This window comes from Hypanus sabinus, chromosome 6 (genome assembly GCF_030144855.1).
Source record: "Hypanus sabinus isolate sHypSab1 chromosome 6, sHypSab1.hap1, whole genome shotgun sequence".
Classification (NCBI taxonomy): domain Eukaryota; kingdom Metazoa; phylum Chordata; class Chondrichthyes; order Myliobatiformes; family Dasyatidae; genus Hypanus; species Hypanus sabinus.
The window spans coordinates 124,212,680-124,239,423 of NC_082711.1; positions in this window are offsets into that span (position 1 = coordinate 124,212,680).

Below are 26,744 nucleotides of genomic sequence, written 5' to 3' on the forward strand. Positions count from 1 at the left end.
TCATCCGCAAACTGTGCCACAGACGTTTCAATTCGATTATATAAATCATTGATAAACAATCTGAAAACTGCAGGTCCAAATACAGAATCCTCAGGAATAACACTATTCACTGGCAGCCAATCAGAAAAGGCCCCTTTAATTGTCTTCGCTGTCTCCTGCCCGTCAGCCAATCCGCTATCCTTTCCTGCAACGCTGTAAGATTTAATGTGCCTAATGTGTGGTACCTGATCAAACGCCTTCTGAAAATCCAAATAAATGACATCCACTGCTTCTCCTTTTTCCACATTGTTTGTTACTTCCTCAAATAATTCTAACATATTTGTCGAGGAAAATGTCCTTTCATAGAAATCATGCTGACTGTGACTTATTTTATCATTGATCTGCAAGTACCTCGAAACCACATCCTTAATAATACTCCAACACATTCCCAAACATTGAGTTTAGGCTAACTGGCCTCTCCTTTCCTTTCTTTTGACTTTACCCCTTCTTAAAGACTGGAGTGACATTTGCCATCTTCAGTCCTCTGGGACAATGCCAGATTCAATAGATTCCTAAAAGATTTTGACCAATGTATCCGGTATCTCTTCACCAACCTCGCTCAGGAATCTGTGTTGTGGTCCCTCTGGACCTGGTGACTTATCCAACTCAAGACCTTTGAGTTTGCTGAGCGCTTTTTTCCTTTTTATTAGCAATGACACTATCTCCTTCTTCCTGAGACTCACAGACCTCTGGACAGTAACTAGTATCTTCTACAGTGAAGCTAGATGCATGGTACCGATTGCGTCTATCTGCTACTTTTGTCCCCCATTGCGACCTTACCAGCATCATTTGCCAGTTTTTCAATATCGACTCTCAACTCTCTTTTACTCTTTATACAATCAAAAAATAACTTTTGGTATTTTGCTTTATTGGTGTGTCTGCAAATTTGAGAACTTCTTCCACTAAGCAGCATCTTGTGAACTATCCCCACAAACTTCAGCCATCTCTGTTGTGCTGTATTCCCTGCCAGTATTATCCTCATAATCCACCCGGGCACGGTGTACTTTCATGCCACTGTAAATCCATTTAATCCATTGGAATAAGGATATATCTGAGTTTTGCTTCACCCTCTCGAACTGCAGTATGGATTCAATCATATTATGATCACAGACTCCTAAGGGTTTATTTACATAAATCTCTCTTGTGAGATCAGGACTATTATCCAGTCACTTTTATTGCCATTTCCACCATAAATGCTGGTACAATATATAGTAAAAATGAGACAACGTTTTTTTTTCAGTTCAGTTGTGTTGCATGACACAGTACAAAATCTAGACTGAACTGCGTAAAAAAAAACAACACAGAGAAAGCTACACTCGACTACAGACCTAGACAGAACTGCATAAAGTGCACAAAGACAGTGCAGGCATTACAATAAATAATCAACAGGGCAATAGGGCAAGGTGTCAGTCCAGGCTCTAGGTATTGAGGAGTCTGATAGCTTGGGGGAAGAAACCGCTACATTGTCTGTTCGAGAGAGCCTTGAATGCTTCCGAGCCTTTTCCAAGACGGCAGGCGGGAAAGAGATTGCATGAGGAGTGCATGGGGTCCTTCATAGTGCTGTTTCCTTTGCGGATGCAGCGTGTAGTGTATATATCTGTGGTGGCTGGAAGAGAGACTCCGATGATCTTCTCAGCTGACATCACTATCCGCTGCAAGGTGTTGCGATCCGAGATGGTGCAATTTCCGAACCAGGCAGTGATGCAGCTGCCTTTTCCAGAAAATATGTCTTTTTCCAGAGTAGACTGAAGCACAAGCTGCTCTAAAAAGCCACATCGTAGGCATTCAACAAATTCATTCTCTTGCGATTCAACATCAACCTGATTTTCGCAATCCCCTTGCTTATTGATGTTCCCCAGTGCAATGGTCTCATTATCCGTATTGTTGGAAACAGAACCAGATTTATTATCAACGGCATGTGACGTGAAATCTATTAACTTAGCAGCAGCAGTTCAATGTAATGCATAATATAGAAGAAGAATAAAAATAGTAAATAAGCAAAATCAATTACTGTATACGTATATTGAATGGATTAAAACCATGTCAAAAACAGAAAAGCTATTTTTTAAAACATTGAGGTAGTGTCCAAGGGTTCAATGTCCAGTTACAGTTAAGAAGCTGAGGATCTAATTGCAGAGGGATGGACAGAGGCCAAGGCTCTGCGACATCTCAATTAGAATTTTGGAAATTCTCCCTTTTATCTGGTAGTGAAGCTTCACTGCCATTTCTGATTTCGGGTATCGCTTTGTAGGATGTAATATCTTGCACGCCCTGCATGAGTTGTCGTACATCCGATTTTGCTTCGAACCTCGTTCAAATTTGTCTCTTCACCCTTGAAATAGCCTTCCATAAATCATGCCTGGTTTTCAGGTAGAGACATAGGTCGCCAGATTTGAATGCCACAGATCTAACATTCAGCAGACGACATGCAGTGCTTCACTCCTGTATACTTAGTTATTTTTTTTAAACTGTTGCCTCGGTGGTACAATCTAACTCTTCGCCATGTTTGCATTTGTACCCAATCATTGGCTTGTTCTTCCTTATATTCATGTTAAACCCGTCGTCTACTTCTAAACCAGCTGGGTCATCCTCTGTCATACTGGTTCCCAGTATATAGAAAAATTAATTGAACAATACAGCACAGCAACAGAACGTTTGGCCCATAATACCATGCCAAACAATCTGAAAATAAATCAGCAAACCTCCAAATGCTCCTTCTCCAATGCCTCAAAATCCTTGCTATACTGGGTCAACCGGAACTATGTACAGTAATTGAGATTAGATAAGATGAGATTAGATTCAACTTTATTGTAATTGTGCCGAGTACAAATACAAAGCCAATGAAATGCAATTAAAATCTAATTCCTCCATCTAATTCTTCAGACCAACAGAAAGTCCATCTCTCTCCATCCTCCTAATGTTGACGTACCTATCTAAATGCTCTGTAAAAAAACGCTGATGCATTTAATTCTACCACTTCAGCACTCTGAGTAAAAAATATACCACTCACGTCTCCTTTCAAACTACCCCCTCTCACCTTCAATGTATTTGACATTTCTACCATGTGATAAAGACACTCCATATCTTCTCGAACTGCGCTTAGCATAATGTTATAAATCTCTACCAGATCTCCCCTCATCGTCTGCAGGTGCAAAGAAAACTAGCCAGGATTGTCAGGACACTTCTGTTAGCACACGCCATTTCAACCAGAAAGCATCCTGATAAGTTTGATTTGCTCCTTCTCCAATGCCTCAAAATCCTTCCAATGCTGAGACAACCAGAATTATATGCAGTACTTGAGATTAGATTAGATGAAATAAGATTCAATTTTATTGTAATTGTGCCGAGTACAGATACAAAGCCAATGAAATGCAATCAACATCTAACCGGAAGTGCAAAAGAATAGTATTATTGACAAAATAACTGCGAATGAAAAGTAAGTGCTACAGCATACAAATATAAAAGTACTGAGACAGTAAAATATGGGTGCAATATTGCTTAGTGCTGTAATGTCAGGCTCAGCAGAGTCACAGCCTCACTCTGCTAAACCTCACAACACAGCACTAAGCAATATGTACTGTCTCAGAGCTCGGCACAATTACAGGAAAAGCCTGCCGGTGTGGGAGCGGAGGTTCCTGTAACATCTACCAGATGGAAGGAGAGTAGAAGGTCCATGGTTAGTGTGAGATGCATCCTTGATAATGCTCTTCGCCCTGCCTAGGCAGCGTTTATGTTAGATGTTCTCAAAGGTGGGCAATTGGGTGCCGATAATCCTATGGACAGTTTTCAACACCCGTTGGAGTACTTCGCAGTCCTATACGGGAAAATTTCCATACCACACAGATGCAGTTGGTGAGTATTCTCTCAATGGCACAGCGTTAAAAGTAAGTCGATATTTTGAGACAGAGGTGAGCTTTCTTGATGCTCCGCGGGAAACAAAGGCGCTGTTGCGCATTTTTGATCAAAATGGAGGAATTCAGGGACCAGGTGAGATGACCGGAAATGTGGACACCAAAGAATTTGAAGCTTGATGCACACTCCGTTGATGCAGATGAGGAGATGAGTGTGAATCCTATCATGCCTGAAGGCCGCAATGATCTCGATAAGATCCACAAGATGTGGCCTAATCGGAGTCTTTTTTAAGCTGCAACATCACTTTGAGCTCAATAACTCAACATCACTTTGAACTTTGAGCTCAATAACTCAGCTAATAAGAGCAAGCATTTGATCAGCATCTCAACCGCAGATTGACCTACGTAGTGACTTTCAAAGAGCTCTAAACTTGGACCTCAAACCTCTATGCTCAGCAGCAATGTTAATGATCTTCCCTTTAACCAGTTACTACCAAGGTGCAACACTTCACATTTATTTGTGTTGAACTCCATCTGCCACTTGACAATCCTTACCTGCGAATGATCTACATTGCACTGTATTCTTTACCGGTATTCTTCACTCCTCACAACTGCACCACTTTCGGTATCATTCAAAAACATTTTAAATAACCCATCTACATTTTTATCCCCGTCATTTTAAAATTTCCCAAACAGCATAGGTCCCAGCTCAGATCGCTGCAGAACGCCAAGAATTACAGACCTCCAGCTCGAATAAGACTCTTTAAACAATTTATTTAATCAAGAGTGACTTTGATAAATGCTTTAGTAAAATCCATGCAGACGACATCATCAGCTCTACCATCTTCATCTATCATCTCATAGATGAACTATGTCTTTCGTCACTTTGTCAGAAAACTCAATCAAGTTGTGAAGTTTGAACCTGCCCAACACGAAGACATGATGGCTCTTTCTAGTCCCTGGCTCCCAAAAGCTCATATATCCAATCTCGATGAACTTTTCCAGGCATTTTTGTATACCTGACGTGAGACCTGCCGGTCTACAGTCTTCTGGATTCTCCCTTGTTCCCTTCTTACATACAGCTTTGACATTCGCCGCTCACCCGTCATCTGGGTACACGACTGTGCCTAGCAAAGATATGAAGCTAATGATCAATGTCAAAGCAATCTCGTCTCTTGCTTCACTCAAAAACCTGGCGTAAACCCCATCAGGCGCTAGAATATTATTACACTTAATGCTCATTAGTAGTCCCAATACCTCCTTGACCTCCAAACTCATTAACATATTTATACATGCAGCACTGTCTACTTGTGCACATCTTACCACATTGGTAAACATTGAAGCAAAGGACTCATTATGCAATTCACTCATATTCTGCGGATCCAAGTAAGTGTTCCCCTTTTTATCGTTGAGGGGCCCTACCCTCTTCCCAGTTATCCTCTTGTCTTCATGCCTGCATAGAGTGCCTTGGGATTCACCTTAATTTGAGTTGCAAAGGAATTCTCATCGCATTTGCTGGCCTATTACGTTCCTTTGTTAGCTTTTTTTTTCGATTCTTTTAACCTTCAAGTACTCCATTTGATTCAAACTTCGAAAACGACACACTTTTCCATGTTATTCGTGATTTAATTCTTCACTTCTGTGGACATCCAATGTTCTTTCTATTTCCATCCCTGTCCTTCGTTCTAATAGAAAAACACATTTCCTGAACTCTGTACAATTAGTCTTTAAGCACTTCTCCTTGTCTGATGTGGATTTACCAAAATAAAAGTTATTTCTGATTAACACTTGCTGCCTAATGTCCTAATGTGTCCTTCACTTATTTAAATATATTCTATCCTTATCTATAGCTAGAATGAAAGTGAGAGAGTTGTGATCTCAGTGACACAGCTGCTCACCCACTGAGTGGGCAGTTACCGGACTAGACTCATTACTCAACTCCAAGTAGTAGAACAATCCTATTCGTTTGATTGCACACTTCAGTTCTCTTCAAATGTACCCAGTATCTGAACCCTCCACTGTGTCTCCCATCTGTCGCTGTGAAATTTTCCCTGATTAATGGTCAAACTCTCTAGCTTTTCAAAAACTTCAAAAACCTGGTAGATTAATCACGCGTCCCTGTCCATTTCTCAACCAAGTCTCTGTCAAGGATACAAAATTACAGTTCCATGCACTGATCCATGTTATGAGTTCATCACCTTTACCCATAATATTCCTGGCATTCAAATACACACCATTCAATCTATATGTCTCATCACACCGATTAATTTGATTTTACTTGTCCATAGTTCTTCTGATGTCTACATTCGTGTCTAATCCTTCACTTACTGCCCTAGTGTTCCGATTCCCCGCCCACAGCAAAACGAGTTTAAACCCTCATGAGTAGTATTATCAAACCTCCCGGCCACCATATTACTTCTCCTCCAGTTCAGGTGCAACAGGTCACTCTTCGAAAGGTCACCCCTTGCCCAGAAAAGGGTTTCAATGATCCAAGATTGAAACCCTGCCCCCTGCACCATCTCATTCATTTGTGCTAGCATCCTATTCCTACTTTCACAAGCCCTGGCACCGGGGGAAATCCAGAAAATAGTACCTTGGATGTCCTTCTGTTCACACTGTATCGTAACTCAATATACTCAGTCTGTAGAATCTCATGCGCTTTTTTGACAATGACATTAGTGCTAACATGCACCACGACCTCGAGCTGATCACATTTCACCTTGATAATATCCTGCAGTTGCTCTGATACATCTCGGCCCAAGCACCCGGGAGGCAACACAACATCCTGGAATCCCTCTTGCGGCCACAGTATCTCCTCTTTGTACCCCTAACTGTCGAGTCCCCTGTCATTCATGTACTGCCTGACTTTCCCTGCCACAGGGTAACCACCAGGGGTTCTTCATCTCATTTTGACCTTAAAGAAATTACTGGAATCAGGTGCAGGCAAAAGTTACCAGAAATGCTTGTGGACTTGGTGTGATTGCCAAATAGAAAGAGACCACACCGGTTTTCTTCCAGAGACCAAAAGCGAGTTGATTGGTGAATTCCCTGGCCGAGTGATAGTCTTCAGTTTGCATAGGAGACAGGAGGAACGAGGCGATATGAGACAGGAGGAAAGAGGCTATATGAGACAGGGGAGTTACCGTGGATAGGGTCAGGGACATATCCATGACGGATATGCCCTGCAGAGACCGAGTCCAAATTTGGTCCAGGATGAGAAGCAGCTAGATCCAGTGCCTGATTCCGGGAGCAACTCTCAGCGATTGCAGGTCCAGTGGAGTTGTCGAATTGTGGCTGGTTGGGAATATTTTACTGGAAACCCGATTATACTCACAAATTGCGATACAGTCCTGGGTCTGGGGAGGAGCTATGAGTGGAACTGGGATTATACCTTATTTCTGAGTGCAGCGGTTTCCCTTCAGTGACTAAAGGCAAGATGAATGGTGTGTTCATTGGCCAAAAAATACGGCCCGATGAGTACATGAGTGACAGATGAAAAGAGGCCTCTTTCCTAACTCTATACACTCAATATGTAGGTTCTCAACTCATTTTGTGACAATGACATTGGTGCCAATTTGCACCAGGATCTCTGGATTTTGACTGCTCCCCTGGACAATATGCTACAGCTGCACCTATACACACTGGACGCTAGCACCGTGAGGCAACATGCTGTTACTGTGTTCCTTTTGTGGTCACAACATCTCCTGTCTGTCTCCACTAATTAGTAAATAAACGGTCACTATCACACTGCCTTACTTTACCCTTCCCTGCCACAGGAGGATCACCAGGGTTTCCTCATTTCATTTTGAAATTCGTTGAATCAGATATAGGCAAAAGTTTCCAAAAACTGTTTGTGGACTCAGGCTGACTGCCTGAGAACCTTGCTTAAAAACTGCTCCGCTTTAGACATTGAAGATGACAGAGATGAGGCCCAGAGGCTAAGTCATGGCTGGTTTAAATAGAAGGTGACCACATAGGTTTCCTTCCAGAGTCTCAAGGAGAGCTGAATGGCGCGTTCACTGGCTGTAATATACTGTTACTTGTATACATGAGTAACTGAAGAAAAGGGATCCTGTGAGAGAGGGGAGTTACCATGGTCAGGGTCAGGGCCATATCGATGACAGTTATGTTCTTTTCAGAGAGAGCCCGAGTTCCTCGCCATGGTCTGAACGACGTTACAAAGACACAAGAATCGTTATGAAATCACCCGGAAAGTGCGTATCACGGGGCTTAATGACATCATTTATCCCATTGTTATGAGATTAGCACTATATGATGAATTTTTGGCCTCACACTCTACCAGACAATGATCTTGCACCTTATGATTTAATTTTCTCTGCAGCTCTTAGACTTTGTTCTGTATTTTGTTAGTGTTTCAACTTGTACTACCACAATACCCTGCATTACTTTTTTACCCAGTTTGCTAATACAGCAACAGGAGTGGAGATCTGCCTAAATCTGATATCTGTAACATTCAGGGACAATTTTGAGTACGGAGGTTCTTGAGCCTACAGGAACAAGTGATCATAACATTGTTTGTCTCGAAGTACCATGTGGGAGAATATCAGTAAAAACGAAAGCCCTTAGATTGAATTTTACAAACACAAAGTCTGTGCAGATGTGGCAAAGACCTCAGAAGGCAAAGTGGAAGAAACTTCTTGACATTGTTTCAGCTGAGGGACAATGGGATCGATTTAAATAGGTAGTACATGTACTGCAGGAGATGTTCATACCCAAGGTCAGGAGAAGCAAAAAAAAAAGATCAACTACATAGATGAGCAAAGATTTATAAAAATATTGAAAAACGACAGCTCAGTAAGGAATATAGAAGAAGGAGTAATACATTTTAACGATAGGGTATATGAAAATATGAGACCTATAGTCAAGTGGGAAATTCATGTTGCCAAAGAGAGTTTGAGAAGGATATTTCTGATAATATATACCAACCCCATTTCCAGTTGGGATATTTTCCAAAAATGCAATAAAAACAATAATCTGTGATTAGTTAATTTACGTAAACCTTTATTTAACTGACAAAAGTACAAAGAAAAGATTTTCAATAGTTTGACTGACCAACTTAATTATATTTCGTGAATATGCACAAATTTAGAATTTGACGGCTGCAACACACAACAAAAGTTGGGATACAGTTAAAATAAGATTCAAAAGTGCACAGAATATTCAAGTAACACTGATTTGGAAGACTCCACATTAAGCAGGTTAATTGGTAGCAAGTGATGTATCATGACTGGGTATAAAAGCAGCGTCCATCATAGGCTCAGTCTTTGTAAGCAAGGATGGGTCGTGGCTCACCCCTTTGTGCCAAAATTTCTGAGAGAACTGTTAGTCAGTTCAAAAGGAACATTTCCAAACGCACGATTGCAGAGAATTTAGGTTTTTCAACATCTGCAGTACATAATATTGTGAATCGATTCAGAGAATTCGGAGACATCACAGTGTGTAAAGGGCAAGGTCGGAAACCACTGTTGAGTGCGCGTGATCTTCGAGCCCTCAGGTGGCACTGCCGAAGAAACCGTCATGCTACTGTGACAATTATAGCCACCTGGGCTACGGAGTACATCGAAAAACCATTGTCACTTAACACAGTCCGTCGCTGCATCCAGAAATGCAACTTGAAACTGTATTACGCAAGGAGGAAGCCATACATCAACTCAATGCAGAAACGCCGGCGAGTTCTTTGGGCCCGAGCTCATCTCAAATGGACCGAAAGACTGTGGAACCGTGTGCTGTGTTCAAATGAGTCCACATTTCAGCTAGCTTTCGGAAAGAACGGGCGTCGAGTTCTCAGTGCCAAAGATGAAAACAACCATCCTGATTGTTAGCAGCGAAAGGTGCAAAAGACAGCATCTGTGATGGTATGGGGGTGCATCAGTGCCCACGACATGGGTGAGGTGCTTGTACGGGAAAGTACCATTGAGTCTGAGGCGTATATTAGGATTTTAGAGAGACTTATGTTGCCATCAAGGCGACGTCCCTTCCCGGGATGTCCATGCTTATTTCAGCAGGACAATGCCAGACCACATTCTGCACGGGCTACAACAGCGTGGCTTTGTAGACACAGAGTGCGTGTCCTCGACTGGCCTGCTGCCAGTCCAGATCTATCTCCTATTGAAAATGCATGGCGCATCATGAAGAGGTGAATTAGACAACGGAGACCACGGACTGTTGAGCAGCTGAAGTCTTATATCAAGCAAGAAAGGACATAATTTCGAATTGCAAATCTTCTACAATTAGTATCCTCTGTTCCAAAACGATTAAAAAGTGTTATTAAAATGAAAGGTAATGTAACATAATGATAAACATGCTTCTATCCCAAATTTGGTTGAGTGTGTTGCAGCCATCAAATTCTAAATTTCTGTTTATTTACAAAATACAATTAAGTTGGTCAGTAAAACTGTTGAAAATCTTTGCTTTGTACTTTTGTCAGTTAAATAAAGGTTCACGTGAATTAACATATCAAAGATTTTTTGTTTTGATTGCATTTTGGAAAATATCCCAACTTTTCTGGAAATGGTGGTTGTCCATTGACCAAGAGATTTTGACAATGCTTCAGTCATAAAAGAAATGTTAAGTGGAAAGTTACGTTAATTAGGAATGACAGTGGGGTGCTAAATCATGCAGCGGAGGACACAGTGGATATTCTTAATTATTACTTTGCTGAAGTGTTCACCTGCAAAGATGGTAAAAATAAATTTGCTTAAGCTGATTCAGAGATCTTAGTAAGTAAGTTCCTTCTTCAGATGAAGAGGTTGAAAGTTAATCAATCTCAGTGTCGAACACTATTTATCCAAGGGTAATTAAAGAAGTCTATGATTAAAAATACAAACACATAACAAGGTTTTTTCAAAAATCTGTGAAGATTGATGAAGTCGTTAAGGACTTGAAATGGGTCAAAATTCTCCTGGTATATAAGAAGGATGGCAGCACTATGTCATACGGTGGACGCTGGGAGCGGACCCAAAAGAAAGACACACACACTGAAGTTCTGCGACTAGGTTTGGCAAGAAAGCAACGGAAGTGGGAAAGCAAGGACGCTGAGCATTGAAACAGTCCCTGGACGAGACTGAGATTCGGGCCCTAGGCTAGGAATAGGGCTCTTTGCGCGGGACCTGGATGTGGAACGAGGAAGCAGGAGCCCAGACTAGGAACTTGGATCTCCAGAACCAGAATCTGGACAAGGACGTGGAACCTGGATCTTGACTCGGAACCAGAAACCGGGTCTCGGGAAAGACAGGACGAAGCTATAGGACTGGACGTGGATTCCTGGACAGGACGAGGGAACTTCAGCACAGGGCTGGGCAAGGCACATGTACGGGACGGGAACACGAGGCCTTAATTTCGACTTCGTACACAGGAGACTCGGAGCCTTGGCCTTGATAACCAGGAACCTCGGAGCATTGGACTTGGTACTCAGGAACTTGGAACACAGAGCCGGGACCCCTCCTTGGCAGCAGGACGTAGGGTCGGGGCTCTTTCTGTACACCGTACACTGAAGACGAAGAGACAGCTCAACACTCGGGGTAGCGCCAATCGGCCAGATCTACCCAGCGGAGGCGAAGATGCAAAAAGACGGTTCTCAACATAAGGTAGCGCCAAACGGCCAGACCTACCTAGTGAAGGCGAAGACGCAAAGAGACAATTCCCAACAATGACAGAACGTTGCTTATCTAGGCACCGCAAGGCTCCTGTCTTGCTCCGGCGATTGAACTTGAAAGCGTTACAGGCAAGGACGCAGACGAGGTAGCAGGCAAGGCTTCAGGAGAAAGTACACATGCAGATTCTGTTTATTGCCATTTAGAAATCACAAATGCAATGCAGTAAAATAAATGAGAAAACGTTCCTCCAGAATGATATCACAAAAGCATATGACGAAACAGACTACAACAGAAAATCTACGTAACGTTTGGCAATCCCGAATCCAGAGTCTGGAGAGGCTATTAATCTTTCTATTAATATCGCGCTACCGTCTTAGTGTGTTCCCTGGAAAGGAGCTCCAAGTCCACCAGACAAGCAAAACGTAAAACTGAAGCTACAAAACCACATAGTTACAACATCGCATACAGTAGCATAATTGCTAACAAACAGACCATGGGCACAGTAAAAATATTCCAAAGATGTTAAAGAACTAGAAGTTCGAAAGAAATCACCACAGTTTACACAGATCCCCAGGGTCCCGACGGACTCGCCATCCCTCGCCGGCGGCAGAAGGGAATACCCCCGCTATGGAATTCCAAGGCGCCGCCCGACTCAGCTTCGCAGGCGCCGCACACAATGAGAGCTCCGTCGAGACCAGCCTCATAGACGCAGCACACAGTGAAAGCGACCTGACCTCAGCGGACTCCGAGTCCGTCGAACCCGTGAGCCGACGACCATCTCCTCCGGCAGAGTTTCTCCGAGCACCATCCTCTGCCGAGCGCATTAAGACGGCCCCGGCAACGGCCATCGGCAACGAGTCCCCGAGGACTGGGGGGCCTGGTCTCCCAGCAGAGTCCCGGACCTCACAGCAGCAGCAGCAACGAAGAAAGTCTTCCTGGAGATTTCGCGATGTTCTTCCGTGCTCCCACGTCCTTTTTCCATCGATTATGATTGCGCGTGGCACCTCACTTCACAAATTACAGATAATCAACTCCGGAGTGGCCGCTGCAAGCTGCGTCTAGCGGCCATCTTGGAAATCACAGTTGCAGACAAGGATTCAGAAGGAAGGGGAAGAAAAGGGTACAGTCTTGCCTCAGGGTAATGGCAGAGACGGCCTGGCTTACTTAACGGAGGAAAGGACAGGAAAGGACAGATCCAACGGCAGGGTAACGGCAAAGACAGCCTGACGTACCCCACGGAGGCGAGGACAGGATACTGACAAGACGAGCTAGCACCCACAGTAACCCAGGTCCAGTTATATTTCCAGCCTCAAGATGAGCATCAGGTGCCTATGATTAAGCTCAACTGAACCAAGGGACAACCGGAAGAGCCAGAGTCCGGAGTACATGGACTGGAACGTGAAGCGGAGCGCAGACTTCACGGACCAGACCATGACACACTGACCATTTTAAATACTTACCGGTAAGCTTAATGTGTATCGTAGGTAAGATAAGAGAAACATTAATGAACACCAAGTTGAAAAAGCATTTTATAATAACAGCGATGCAGCAGGTGGGAATAAAAGGATCCTTGTATGGATGAATGCCAGTGACTAGTGGTGTTCCACAGGGATGGTTGTTGGGAGTACTATCTTTGCTGTGTATAACTGATTGAGATGGAGTTGTTGCCCCATTTGCAGATGATATTAAGAAGATTGGTGAAGGGGCATGTTGTGTTGAGGAATCAGGGAGGATGCAGACGCACTTAGACAGATTGCGACAAAGGGCAAGGACGTGCTAAATGAAATATAATGTTGGAAAATACATCGTCATGCATTTTGGTAGTGGCGATCAATGTGCAGACTATTTTCAAAAAGGGGAGAAAATCACAAAAATCTGAGAGGCAATGGGACATTGGTGTCTTTGTGCACAACACCCTAAAGGTTAACTTGGAAGTTGAGTTGGTAAGGAAGGCAAATGCAGTGTTAGCATTCATTTCACAGATCTAGAATAATAGAGCAGGGATATGATGCTGTGCCTTTGCTGAGTGATAAGGCACTGGTGAGTCCTCACCTTGAGTATTGTGTACAGTTTTTTGCTCCTCAATTCAGAAGCAAAGTGCTGGCATTGGAGAGGGTCCAGAGGATATTCACAAGGATGATTCCAGGAATTAAAAGGTTATCATATGAAGAACATCTGATGACTCTGGGTCTGTACTCACTGGAATTCAGAAGGATGAGGAACATTCTCATTGGAAAATTTCGAATGTTGAAAGGCCGAGTCGGAGTAGGTGTGGAAAAGATGCTTCCCATGGTGACAGAGTCCAGGACAAGAGGACACACACTCAGGATAGAGGGCTGTTAATACTGTTACAATCCAGCAACAATAGATGTAGAATGGAGTTGGGGAATTATTGGAAAACAACTGTAGTTATTAACATTTAAGCAGAAACATAGAAAATTAAACAAGCGAGTAACTTAAAAAGAGGTTAACAGAACTATGCGTCTATAACTCCCGAACGGTTAAACTCCGAAACAAATCTCATCATCGTCGTCCTAAAGCACAGTCTCAGAACGACAGTTCAGAATGTTTTAGGGATTCACGGGGAAAATGATAGGAGAGACATTTAGATTCGAAGTGTAGCGAAGAGACGATCTTCAAGACGGAGACTCAAATACAGCGAAAAAGCGAGTCCAGAAGAAATACGCCAAAAACGGCCACCGTATCTTTCTGAAGGTGATTCGACAGCGACATCACAGTACCTCTCGAACGCTGATCTCACAAAGCGACCACCGTACCTTTACAGTGGAAGCGAGTTCACAATGCGGTCTGTTTTGAAAAGTTTTCGAAGATTCCACAAAAAGAGAGAGTTTCGTCACGTAACTCACAGGAGAAGTCCCTTTTCCAGGATTAATCACCACATACCCGAGACGTTGCAGGGGTTACCAGAGTGAGTGCCAAAATCCACGTTTAGGTTACGAAATGTCAGACACCTCCGAAATGCACAGCGTTATTGACTACCCACTCGCTTTTTGCTTCGATCTAAGCTTCCACTCTCACTCTCTCTAAATCTGCTCTCCAAATATAACGACTCCCCACCAAAGTGTCTCTCTGGAGCAATCTGCGCTGCTCCTTTTATACGATTGGGGTAGGACCTCGCGTGACACTCACAGAAAAAAAAGTCACAGATTCCGAAAACATCATGTACCGTCCCTGGACTTGAAACTGGGGTTCATAACAATGCAAAACAGAGATGTGGAGAAATATCATTAGACAGAGGGTGGAGAATTTGTGGATATTTATTGCCACGTTCACCTGTGGAGACCAGTTCGTTGGGTGCATTTAAGGCAGAGATTGATGGGTTCTTGATTGGACATCAAATCAAAGCTGATGGAGAAAAGGCCTGTAAATGGGTCTGAGCAGGAGAAAGAAAAAGTTAGTCATGATTGAATGCTGAATCAAACTTGATGTGCCAAATGGACTACTTCTGCTTCCATGTCTCATATTTTCGTGGTCTTCTGTTAACAGAAAGGCAGTATATGTGCAGAATGGGTAAATCATGTTTTACTAATATGTTGCAGGTCTATGAAGAGGGAACTAAATTTTATGATAACAATAAAGAGGTGATATCATTTACATGGGTTCAGAAGGATTTTGAGAAGGTTCCCCAGAAGAGTTTATTATTCAAATTGTAGGAGGAAGGGCTACACGGTAAGGGATGCAAATGTGTGCAGATTTGGCTCAAAAACAGAAAGGAAATGGTTATGGTGAGAACATCACTTTTACAGCCGGAAGATGTTAAAAGTGGGGTTCCACAATAATCAGTTCTGGAGTTTCTGCAGTTTTTATTTACCTGAATGATTTGGATAAGCGAGATCTAATAAACTAGAGAAGTTTGCAGATGACACAAAATTAAAGAGTTGGGCGAATGACATTCAGTCAGCCGAATCAGTACAGGTAGATCTAAACAAAATTCTGATGTGGGCAAATAAATGACAGGCGAAATTTAACGTAAGTAAATGTAAAATATTACATATAGGAAGTAGTAGTATGAGATGTAAATATACAGTCGGGGTCTTGAGTTAGAAAGTGCATTGTATGAGAGGGACTTGAGTCTCCTGGAAGACGTCATTCATCAGCATCTCGGCAATGCGCTGAAGCAATTCGGAAGGCTGATATAATGCGCTCAGAGGAGTTCAGATCTCGAGTCGTTGCCTTAAGCTGTTTCATGCACTTGTGTCGCCACGCCTTGAGATCCGTGTAAAAGTTTGGAAAGGATGTGAAGGCACTGGAAGCAGATCAGAAAAGGGCGACTCGTCTCATTGCCGGACTGCAGGGTGTGAGCTATGCAGAAAAATTTAATGAATTGAATCTATTTTGCCTAAGTGGACATATAATGAGAGGATGTATGATAGAAGTGTTCAGAATCATTCAGGGTGGAGTTAAGAAGGATGGCAACTGTTACTTCAAAATTAGTCCATCAACAAGGAAACGTGGAGACTGGTTAAAGGGAGTTTTCAGACTAACATCAAAAAGCAATATTTTGCAGAGTGATTTGACAGATGCACAATGAACTCCAGACTCTCACACTGTAGCATAAACCGACAGGTACAGAATGAACCACACATTCTCAGAATCAGAATCAGAATCAACAGCACGTGATGTCGAATTTGTTTGCTTAGTAGCAGCAGTTCATTGAAATACATAATCGAGAAGAGAACAAAAAGAGAATAAAAATAAAAACATAACATAACAGAACATAAATCAATGACAGTATAAGTATATTGAATGATTTAAGAAACGCGCAAAAACAGAACTACATTATTTTTTTTAAATGAGATATTGTCAAATATATAATATCCGTTTAGGAGTCGAAAGGTAGAGGGGAAGAAGCTGTCCCTCAATCACTGAACGTGTGACTTCAGGCTTCTGTAGCTCCTACCTAATGGTAATACTGAGAAAGGCGCACACCCAGGGTACTGGAGGTCCTCAATTATGGACGTCTCCTTTCTATGACTCCGCTCTCTAAACATGTCCTGGGTACTTTGTAGGTTAGTACCCAAGATAGAGCAGATAAGATTTACAACCTTCTACACTTCTTTAGGTCCTGTGCAGTATCACACTGTATCATGGACTGACAGGTACATAGTGAACCCACACTTTACACTGTACTAGAGACTAGGAGATACAGGAGGATCACAACAATTCTGCAATCTATGCATCTGTTTCTAGGTGTCTTTCTACCTGCTTAACCTATCTACCTGACAGTTTGCCTATCAACCTCTCTCTCTCTCTCTCTCTCTCTCTCTCTCTCTCGCTCTCTCTCTCTCTCTCTCTCTCTCTCTCTCTCTCTCTTTCTCTCTTTCTCTCTGCCTTACTTTTAACAATTTACCTCCCGCTCGTATTTCTCTCGTTCATTCCCAGCCGCCATGCACCTATTCATCTGCAAATTTTCTGTATGTTTGTATTATTTAACAGTCTGCCCATTCGTTTGAAGATTGAAATATTTATTCTCGATTTCTTTTGAACTTTGACAGTCTGGGTGTTACTGATTAAGTAACAATAAATATATAAGTGAGGCAGAGTTTCTTTATAGCAAATAAAACATTTATTAAACACTGAAAAACAACCCCCCAAAAGTAAACAAACCACTAACGTAACCGGAAATCAGCTGTTGTGCGGCAGCTTAAACAGTTCTTAAAGGAATAAAGCAAAAACAGTTCTTAAAGTGATGTTGCAAAAACAGTTCTTCCAGGTAGTACTGCAAAAGTCCAAAATGCTTACTGTCCATTAGAGAGACTTTTTAGACGATTTAAATTTTATTTCACGTCGTGTTGCTGCAGCTCCCAGTCGAACTATACTTTTCCCGGAGGATTTACGAAGATGAAAATGCAACGGCTTAAAGGCACTGACCTTTCCTTTACAAAAGTGTACCCAACCCTTTCTGCTATTATTCGCAGGGGTTACCACAGGGACAGTAAACCAACTCCTTCCAAATGAGGATCAAACAAGTTCGAACCTGTTTCACCGTCGAAATCGACTTTCCTAGATCTTTTATCTTCAGAACCCTGATCGGCACTCTCCACTGATTTTTAACTGGCAGTATTATAAAGAAACTGCCGGCAATGATCTTTTAATCGTTAGGCATTGAATAAAACTCCACCTTTCAACCAAACTGCGTCATAATATTCGACCATGCAGTGGTACAGTGTCAAACAGGCAAATCCAGCCACGAACTGCCCCTCGTCACAGGCAGGGGTCCTCCTTTTATGCCATGTAAAAAAAAAACTGTCACATGACCTCCACTGATGGGAAAATGACGTCACTCCACCATCACAAGACCACAACCTTAACTCCAGTATAGGTTCAACACCACTGTCACGTGACAAGAACAGGATACCCACGGGTGCGTAACACCTCCCTCCAAAAAAAAAAATGGGCTGTCAAGAACAAAATTTTAACAAATATTTACAAGAAAAATAAATGTATAAATTTTATAACATACACAGTATACATAGTATCATCATATAACATCTTACAACGTACAATACAGTAGTTACAATTGCAAAAATAAACTCTATAAGAAATTTACGTTGTACATTCAACATCGTGATAGACAATCAGCCACCACATTACATTTACGTTTAATATGAGTTATCCCAATATTGTACTCTTGTAACATCAAACTCCAATTTAATAACCTTCTGTTTCTGTTTTTCATCTTACTCAGAAACACTAACGGATGATGATCACTGTAAACAATAAGTGTTTTTTGAGTTGTACCAACATATGCGTCAAAATGTTCTAAAACTAAAACAAGCGATAACAATTCCATCACTACTGTCGAATAGTTTCTTTGATGCTCATTAAATTTCTTAGAAAAGTAAGCTACTGGATGATCAACCTCATCACCCACATTCCTTTGCATTAATACTGCTCCTGCAGCCTCATCACTAGCGTCTACAGCTAATGAAAAAGGTTTTTCAAAGTCAGCTGCCTTGAGCACTAGTTGTTCACATATCATAGTTTTCAATTTTTGAAATGCTTCTTGACAAGGCATTGTCCACAGAAACTTCTCATTCTTCGCAAGAGGTTAGTTAATGGGAGGGCAACATTAGCAAAATTCTTTAAAAAATCTCAATAATATCCTACCATTCCCAAGAATCTCCCGAGGGCTTTTTTCCGCTTTGGAATGGGAATCTCTAAAATTGCCCGAACTTTTGGCTGAACAGGAGCTACCTTACCTTGACGCACAACATAACCAAGGTAAGTCACAGTGGCATGTCCGAATTCACTCTTAGCTAAATTAATATATATGTTAGCTTTTGAAAGCCTTTCAAACAAATTATCCACCGCAATAATGTGTCCTTCCCAAGTATCATTTCCTAACACTAAATTATCAATATAAGCATCTGTATCTTTCAATCGCTGAAGCACAGAGTTATTCATCCTCAGGAAAGTACCTGGTGCATTCTTCATCCCAAATGGAAGAATATTATATTCATATAGCCCAGATGGATTTACAAATGCAGAAATCTCTCTACCTCTGTCCGTAAGTGGAACACACAAATACCCTTTCAATAAATCAATCTTTGTAAGGAACTTTGTTTTTCCAAATTTATCTACACAATCATCTGCTCTAGGAATTGGATATGCATCTGGTTTCGTCACCGCATTTACGTTCCCATAGTCCGTACAACACTTAATACCACGATCTGGTTTTGGCACCATAACACAGGGTGAACTCCAATTCGAGTTAGAAGGTCTAATAATATTATTCTCTAACATATATTTAATTTCTTTCTCAGCAAGTTCACATTTTTCTATGTTGATCCTATATGGGTGTTGTTTAATGGGTTTGGCATCTCCAACATCTACATCACATGAAGCTATATTAGTCCTTCTCGGAACGTCTGGATGCAAGTCCTTAAATATAAAAAATAATTTCTTCATCTGCTATTTATGCTCTGGCTGTAAATGTGCTAGTTTCTCATCAATATTTTCCAGAATAGTTGAATTTGGTATCCTGACAGAAACAATGGTGGATTTAGAACGAAATTTAGATGAATCATCTATTATGTTCCTCTTTAAATCAAATTCATTATCATTAACCACAACAGTCAAAGTATCAGATTGTTTCTCATAATATGGTTTTATCAGATTTATATGTCAAAGTTGTGTTGACCTTCTACGATCTGGAGTTTTTATCACGTAATCCACTTCATTGATTTCAGACACAATTTCATAAGGACCATGAAATCTAGCTTGTAAAAGATTCGTTTGCACTGGGAAAAGAACCAATGCCTTATCTCCAGGCTTATACATCTTCTACTAGCTTCTTTAACATACCATGTTTTCATTTTCTCCTGAGCGAATTTTAAATTTTCCTTGGCTAAGCTACAAGCTTTATGTAACCTGCCTTTAAATTTCAAAACGTAGTCCAACAAATTAGTGTGTACGTGCTTACGAATCCACTGTTCCATTAACAAAGCTAAATGCGCTCTAACTCTATGCCCAAGTAAAAGTTCAAATGGACTGAAACCTAATGGATCTTGTACCGATTCCCTTAAAGCAAATAAAAATATGTTTATACCCTCATCCCAATCAATACCAATTTCCACACAATATGTCCTAATCATATTCTTGAAGGTAGAATGTAACCTCTCCAAGGCACCTTGACTCTTTGGATGGTATGCAGACGAAGTGATTTGCTTAGCTCCCAATTTATAAACTATCTGTTGAAACAATTCAGACATAAAATTACTACCTTGATCAGTTTGCATTTCCTTAGGTAATCCATAATCAGTAAAGAATTTTATAAGAGCCTTTGTCACAATTTTAGCTGTTATATTCTTAAGTGGTACTGCCTCTGGAAAGCTAGACGACGTACACATGATAGTCAACAAGTACAGATAACCATTTTTTGTTTTTGGTAATGGACCGACAAAATCTATAATAACTTTAGAAAACTTTTCACCAAATGCTGGAAAAGTTTTTAATGGAGCCACTGGATAGACCCTTCTTTCAAGGATACAATATCTTCAGTTATAAAATGATCATATCCCTTTTTAACTTGGTCAGACTCTAACAAAACCTCATTTGTGTTTATCGAACCCTGTAATTTTACAGGTGGTTCAGTATGTTGCACAGAAGCATTCGCGACTGCTTCCTTCTCATTCTCTTTCAACCGGAAACAGTTAGCTGTTATGTGGCCAGGTTTCTTACAATAGTTACAAATAGGACCAAACAGTCTTTCCTTCAGAGGTTTTCCTTCCTCCTTACCTTTCTGATTAACTTCTGATTTACCTTGAGTCTCTGTGTTATTTTTCCTCTTAAAAATTCTGCCCTGAGGAAATGTATTCTTATGGATTAAAACACACTCATCATACTCATCAGTGTCCTGCAATGTTTCAGTATCCCTCTCATTTAAGTAAATCCTTACTTCAACAAGAATGCTTCTTTAACATTCCTCCATTAAAATCATCTCTTTCAATGTATTATAGTCCCCATATACATTTTGGGAAGAAACCCATCTCTCAAAACACACAGCTTTATCATAGGCAAATTCCACATAAGTTTTTTTTTCCCACAGACTTCTTCAAACGGCTGAATCTTTCTCTATAAGCTTCCGGGACCAAATCATATGCTTTCAAAATCTGCAATTTTCAGAATATCATAATCAAGTGTTTGTGCAGCAGTTAAAGCTATATAAACTTGTGGTGCTTTGCCTTTAATTGCACTCTGTAACAATACTGACCATTTACCTTTCGGCCACTCTGAAATCTGAGCAATCGCTTCAAATGTTGGAAATATCTTTCAACTTCTATTTCACTAAATGGAGGGACCAATTTAATTTATTGACTAGCAACAGAGGCTTTTCTAGAACCAGAAGACTGATTCTCAGAACTTGTAAAGGATTCGTTTGCATTGGGAAAAGAACCAGCACCTTATCTCCAGGCTCAAATGTCCTCATCAAAGCTTCTTTATCATACCAAGCTTCATTTTTTTTCTGAGCCTATCTTAAGTTTTCCTTGGCTAAGCTACAAGCCTTATGTAACCTGTTCTTAACTTTCAATCCACTGTTCTTTTAATAAAGGTCCTCTAACTCTATGCCCAAATACAAGTTCAAATGGACTGAAACCTAAAGATTCTGGTACCAATTCCCTTACTGCAAATAAATGTAGGTTTATACTCACATCCCAATCGCTTTCATTATCTGCACAATATGTCCTAATTATGTTCTTGATGGTAGAATGTAATCTGTCCAAGGCACCTTGACTCTCTGGATGGTATGCAGACGAAGTGATTTGCTTAGCTACCAATTTATAAACTATCTGTTGAAACAATCCAGACATAAAATTACTGCCTTCATCAGTTTGTATTTCCTTAGGTAATCCAAAATAAGTAAAGAATTTTATAAGAGCCTTTGTCACAGTTTTAGCTACTATATTCCTAAATGGTACTGCCTCTGGAAACCTAGACGAAGTACACATGATAGTCAACAAGTACTGATAACCAGTTTTTGTTTTTGGAAATAGACCGACAAGATCTATAATAGCTTTAGAAAACGGTTCACCAAATGCTGGAATAGCTTTTAATGGAGCCACTGGTGTAACTTGATTTGGTTTACCTATAATTTGACACAGATGGCACGTTTTACAAAACATCGCCACATCTTTTCTTAGACCAGGCCAGTAAAAATGTTTGAAAATCATGTCCACAGTTTTCCTTATCCCTTGATGTCCACGTAAGGGCACACTATGAGCTAAATGCAAAATCTCATTTCGATAAATTTTAGAGGCAACTACCTGGTAAACAATATTCCATTCCTCACTTACAGAAATTGTAGGTGGTGTCCACTTCCTCATAAACATTTCTTTACCCAAGTAATATCCTATTTGCACCTTCTCAATGCAACTATTTGGTAGAGCTTGATCTGTTAATTTTATTATCTCAGGGCCTCTATTCTGCTCTGCTATCATCTCCTTCCGAGACAGAGAAAAATCTTCATAGTCAGACTTACTCCAAGAATCTTGTTCAAACAACGAAGTTAAGGAAGTCTCTGACACATCCTCAAAACTCCAATCCTGAGTTGATCAGTCATGAGTAAGAATCTCATTCTGCGCATCAACCTTTTTAGCAATACTCTAGTCTCAACACAGGAAGAAACTGTGTTAGAATTCATGTCTGGTTCCTCTGACTCCATTGTCAAATGCAGTTCAGCAAAAACTTGTCCACCTAACAATAAAGAAATATCCTTCAAAGATAAGTTAGGCTTTAATCCTACTTTAACAAATCCTGTAACTAACCATGAATTTAAATTTACTTTATGTAAATGTACAGGCATAAAAGCAGTCCCAACACCTCGTTTATAATTTATCTCAACAGTAGAAGACTTTTAATTAAACTTCAATACACTGTCTAACATCAGTGATTGAGAAGCTCCAGTATCCCTAATTATTTTTATTGGCACTGGAGTAGATAATTCTTTCAAGGATACTAACCCATCAAGTTATAAACTGATCATATCCCTGTTTAACTTGGTCAGTCTCTAACAAACTCTCACTTGTGTTTATCGAACCCTGTAATTTTGCAGGTGCTTCACTATGTTGCACACAAGCATCTGGGACTGCTCCCGTCTCTTTCTTTTTCAATCGGAAACTGTTTTCTATTACATGGCCAGGTTTCTCACAATAGTTACAAGTAGGACAAAACAGTCTTTCCTTCGCAGGTTTTCCTTCCTCCTTAACTTTCTCATCAACTTCTGATTTACATTGAGTCTTTGTGTTATTTTTCCTCTTAAAAATTCTACCCTGAGGATATTTATTCTTATGGATTAAAACATACTCATCAGCTAATCTAGCAGAGTCCTGCAATGTATCAGTATCCCTTTCATTTAAGTAGGTCCTGACTTCAACAAGGATGCTTCTTTTAAATTCCTCCATTAAAATCAGCTCTTTCAATGTATGACAGTCCCCATTTATATTCATAGAAGAAACCCATCTCTGAAAACACACAGCTTTATCATTGGTAAACACCACATAAGTTTTTTTTCCACAGACTTATTCCAACTTCTGAATCTTTCTCTATACGCTTCTCGGACCATTTCGTTTGCTTTCAATATCTGCGGTTTCACAATATCATAATTAAGTGTTTGCGCAGCAGTTAAAGCTATATAAACTTGTTGTGCTTTGCCTTTAATTACACTCTGTAACAAAACTGACCGTTTACCTTTCGGCCACTCTGAAATCTGAGCAATCGTTTCAAAATGTTGGAAATATCTTTCCGCTTCTGTTTCACTAAATGGAGGGACCAATTTAATTTCTTGACTAGCAACAAACGGTTTTCTAGAACCAGAAGACTGATTCTCAGACCTTGATTCCGCCATCGCATATTCAATTTCCCTCTGTTCACTTTCAGCTTCTAATCTGCAACGCTCCAACTTCATTTGTTTGATTTGCAACTGCATCTCCAGATTACTTATCGGTAACTACTCTAAAATCGATTCAACAAAGTCAACCGATCCTACATAGTGTGACGCGATTTTTCTCTGTATTAGAGCCTTTGAAGTAGACCTCAAAATATCTTTAAGTTCCAATCTACTAGCTATCTCAGACACCTCTGTTTTTTGTGCGTTCGCTAACAACTCTGCGTCTGGCGAAGACAGAAACTCATCAATATTCATTGTTGCCGAATACCACACTCAAGCCGATCAAAAAAAAGGATCGAGTATTTTCTTTTTCCATAACACCGACTCAACATTTAACATGCATTTTAACTCAATAATGGTTCTACCCGGACGAGCCCCCATATTTGTGTTACGGATTCAACAACAATAGATATATAAGTGAGGCAGGGTTTCTTTATTACAAATAAAACATTTATTAAACACTGAAAAACAAACCCCCAAAAGTAAACAAACCACTAACGTAACCGGACATCAGCTGCCGTGCGGCAGCTGAAACAGTTCTTAAAGGAATAAAGCAAAAACAGTTTTTAAGGCGATGTTGCAAAAACAGCTCTTCAAAGTAATACTGCAAAAATTCAATATGCTTACAATCCATTAAAGGAGATAATTTTTAGACTATTAACATTCTCTTTCACGTCGTGTTGCTGCGGTTCCCAGTCGAACTATACTTTTCCCGGAGAATTTATCAAGATGAAAATGTAACGCCTCAAAGACACTGACCTTTCCTTTACAAAACTGTACCCAACCCTTTCTGCTATTATTCGCAGGGGTTACCACAGGGACAGCCAACAAATTCCTTCCGAATGAGGATCAATCAAGGCCGAAACTGTTTCACTGTCGAAATCGACTTTCCTCGATCTTTTAGCTTCCGAACTCCGATCTTCACTCTCCACTGATTTTTAACTGGCAGTATTATAAAGAAAATTAAGATAGGGCAGTAAGCAGGATGAGCTTTGACTTGATGGAGGAATAAAAATGATAGGAGACATCAAATCAGGGGACATCTAGGGAATGCTTCCCAATGTGGAGGTCGCTAAAACAAGGACGCATAACTCTGAGGTGATTGGAGAAAAGTGCAGGGGGTTCGGATGCCTGAGGTTAACTTTTAAACATGGAAATGAGAGGAGACAATTCTGATAACAGTCATCCTCAACGAAGGACACAATCTTGGGTCTTGGGGGAGTTTGCTTTTCTAAGGGCTAGTTGATGATCACCTACCACCTTGCACTTCATGGTCATCTTACACCATCTTCTTATACTGACCTCGCATCTATTATTTTCAAGTCCCGTCAAAGGGCCTCAGCAAGAAATGTTGATAGTTTACTATTTTCTACAGATGCTGAGTTCCTCCAGCATTTTATGGGTGTTGCAAGGTAATAAGAACTATGTTGAGTAGGACCTGGGGACAGCAGAGACCGGGAGCAGCTGTAACTCAGACCTGACCTGTGAGAGTTATTTAAAGCTGAGTGTTTCAAAATTCAAATGGTTTATGTGAGGGGGAAAGACAGGAATCTAGATCTAATAACATTGCATGATCAGAGATGTTGCAAATTGAGTCAAAATGAAAAGGAAGAGTAAGGAAGTTTAGAAAGTGAAAATTAGACAATGTTTTGATGAATTTTCAGAAATATGCAAAGTAATCAGATAATCTGCAGTGTTGAATGATGGTAAGGGAGAGTGAATGACTGCTGAGCAAGCCTGGAGAGAAACCCTTGTACATACTTTAAAAACAGAAGGGTCAGTTCGGCGAAAGCAGGAATGTAGAAATGGAGGAGTAAAATATGCCTGGAGCCGGATTAAGTGACCAAATCACCAAATGAGTATTTCACATCAGTATTCAACAAACAGAAAGTTATGGGAGAAATAAGCAGCAGGAAGGATAAGCTGATATTCCACGCGCATTGCGAAAAAGCTGCTGGGAGCATTGGGACTCAAAGTACACGAATGTGGACAGCTCCAGCTAATTGAATGAATGAGGCAAGATTGCAGATTGCTGGGACTTTCACAGGGATCTTTGTAGTCTATTTTTAATGACACATGCAGATCTGCAGATGAGCCAATATTGTTTACCCATTTAACAAGGGCTATAGTGGCAAACCAGGAAACAACATAGACCTTGAATAGTACAGCAGAATAAGGTCCTTCGGCCCACAATGTTGTATCTGCCCTTAAACCCTGCCCCCATATAACCACCTACCATAAATCCCTCCGTATACCAGTCCCGTAGCCTCTTAAATTTCACGAGTGTATCTGCCTCCACCACTGACTCAGGCAAAGCATTCGACTCACCAACCACTCTCTGAGTAAAACAACTTTCACTAATATCCCCCCTGAAATTTCCATCCCTTGCCTTAAAGCCATGTCCTCTTGTATTTAGCAGTGGTACACTGGAGAAGAGGCGCTGGCTGTCCACTCTGTCTATTCCTCTTAATATGTTGTATACCTCTAACATGTCTCCCCTCATCTTCCTTCTCTTCAAAGAGTAAAGCCCTAGCTCCCTTAATCTCTGATCATAATCCATACTCTCTAAACCAGGCAGCATTCTGGTAAATCTCCTCTGTACCCTTTCCAATGCTTCTACATTCTTCCTATAGTGAGGCGACCAGAACTGGACACAGTACTCCGTGTGTGGCCTAACTAGAGTTTTATAGAGCTGCATTATTACATCGCGTCTCTTAAACTCTATCCCTCGACCTATGAAAGTAACACCCCATATTAAGTGTAAAAGGGCACAGGCCGCGGTGAGGAAAGTAGCGAAGGCTGCGAAAAATGTTTACTGTAGGTCATAAT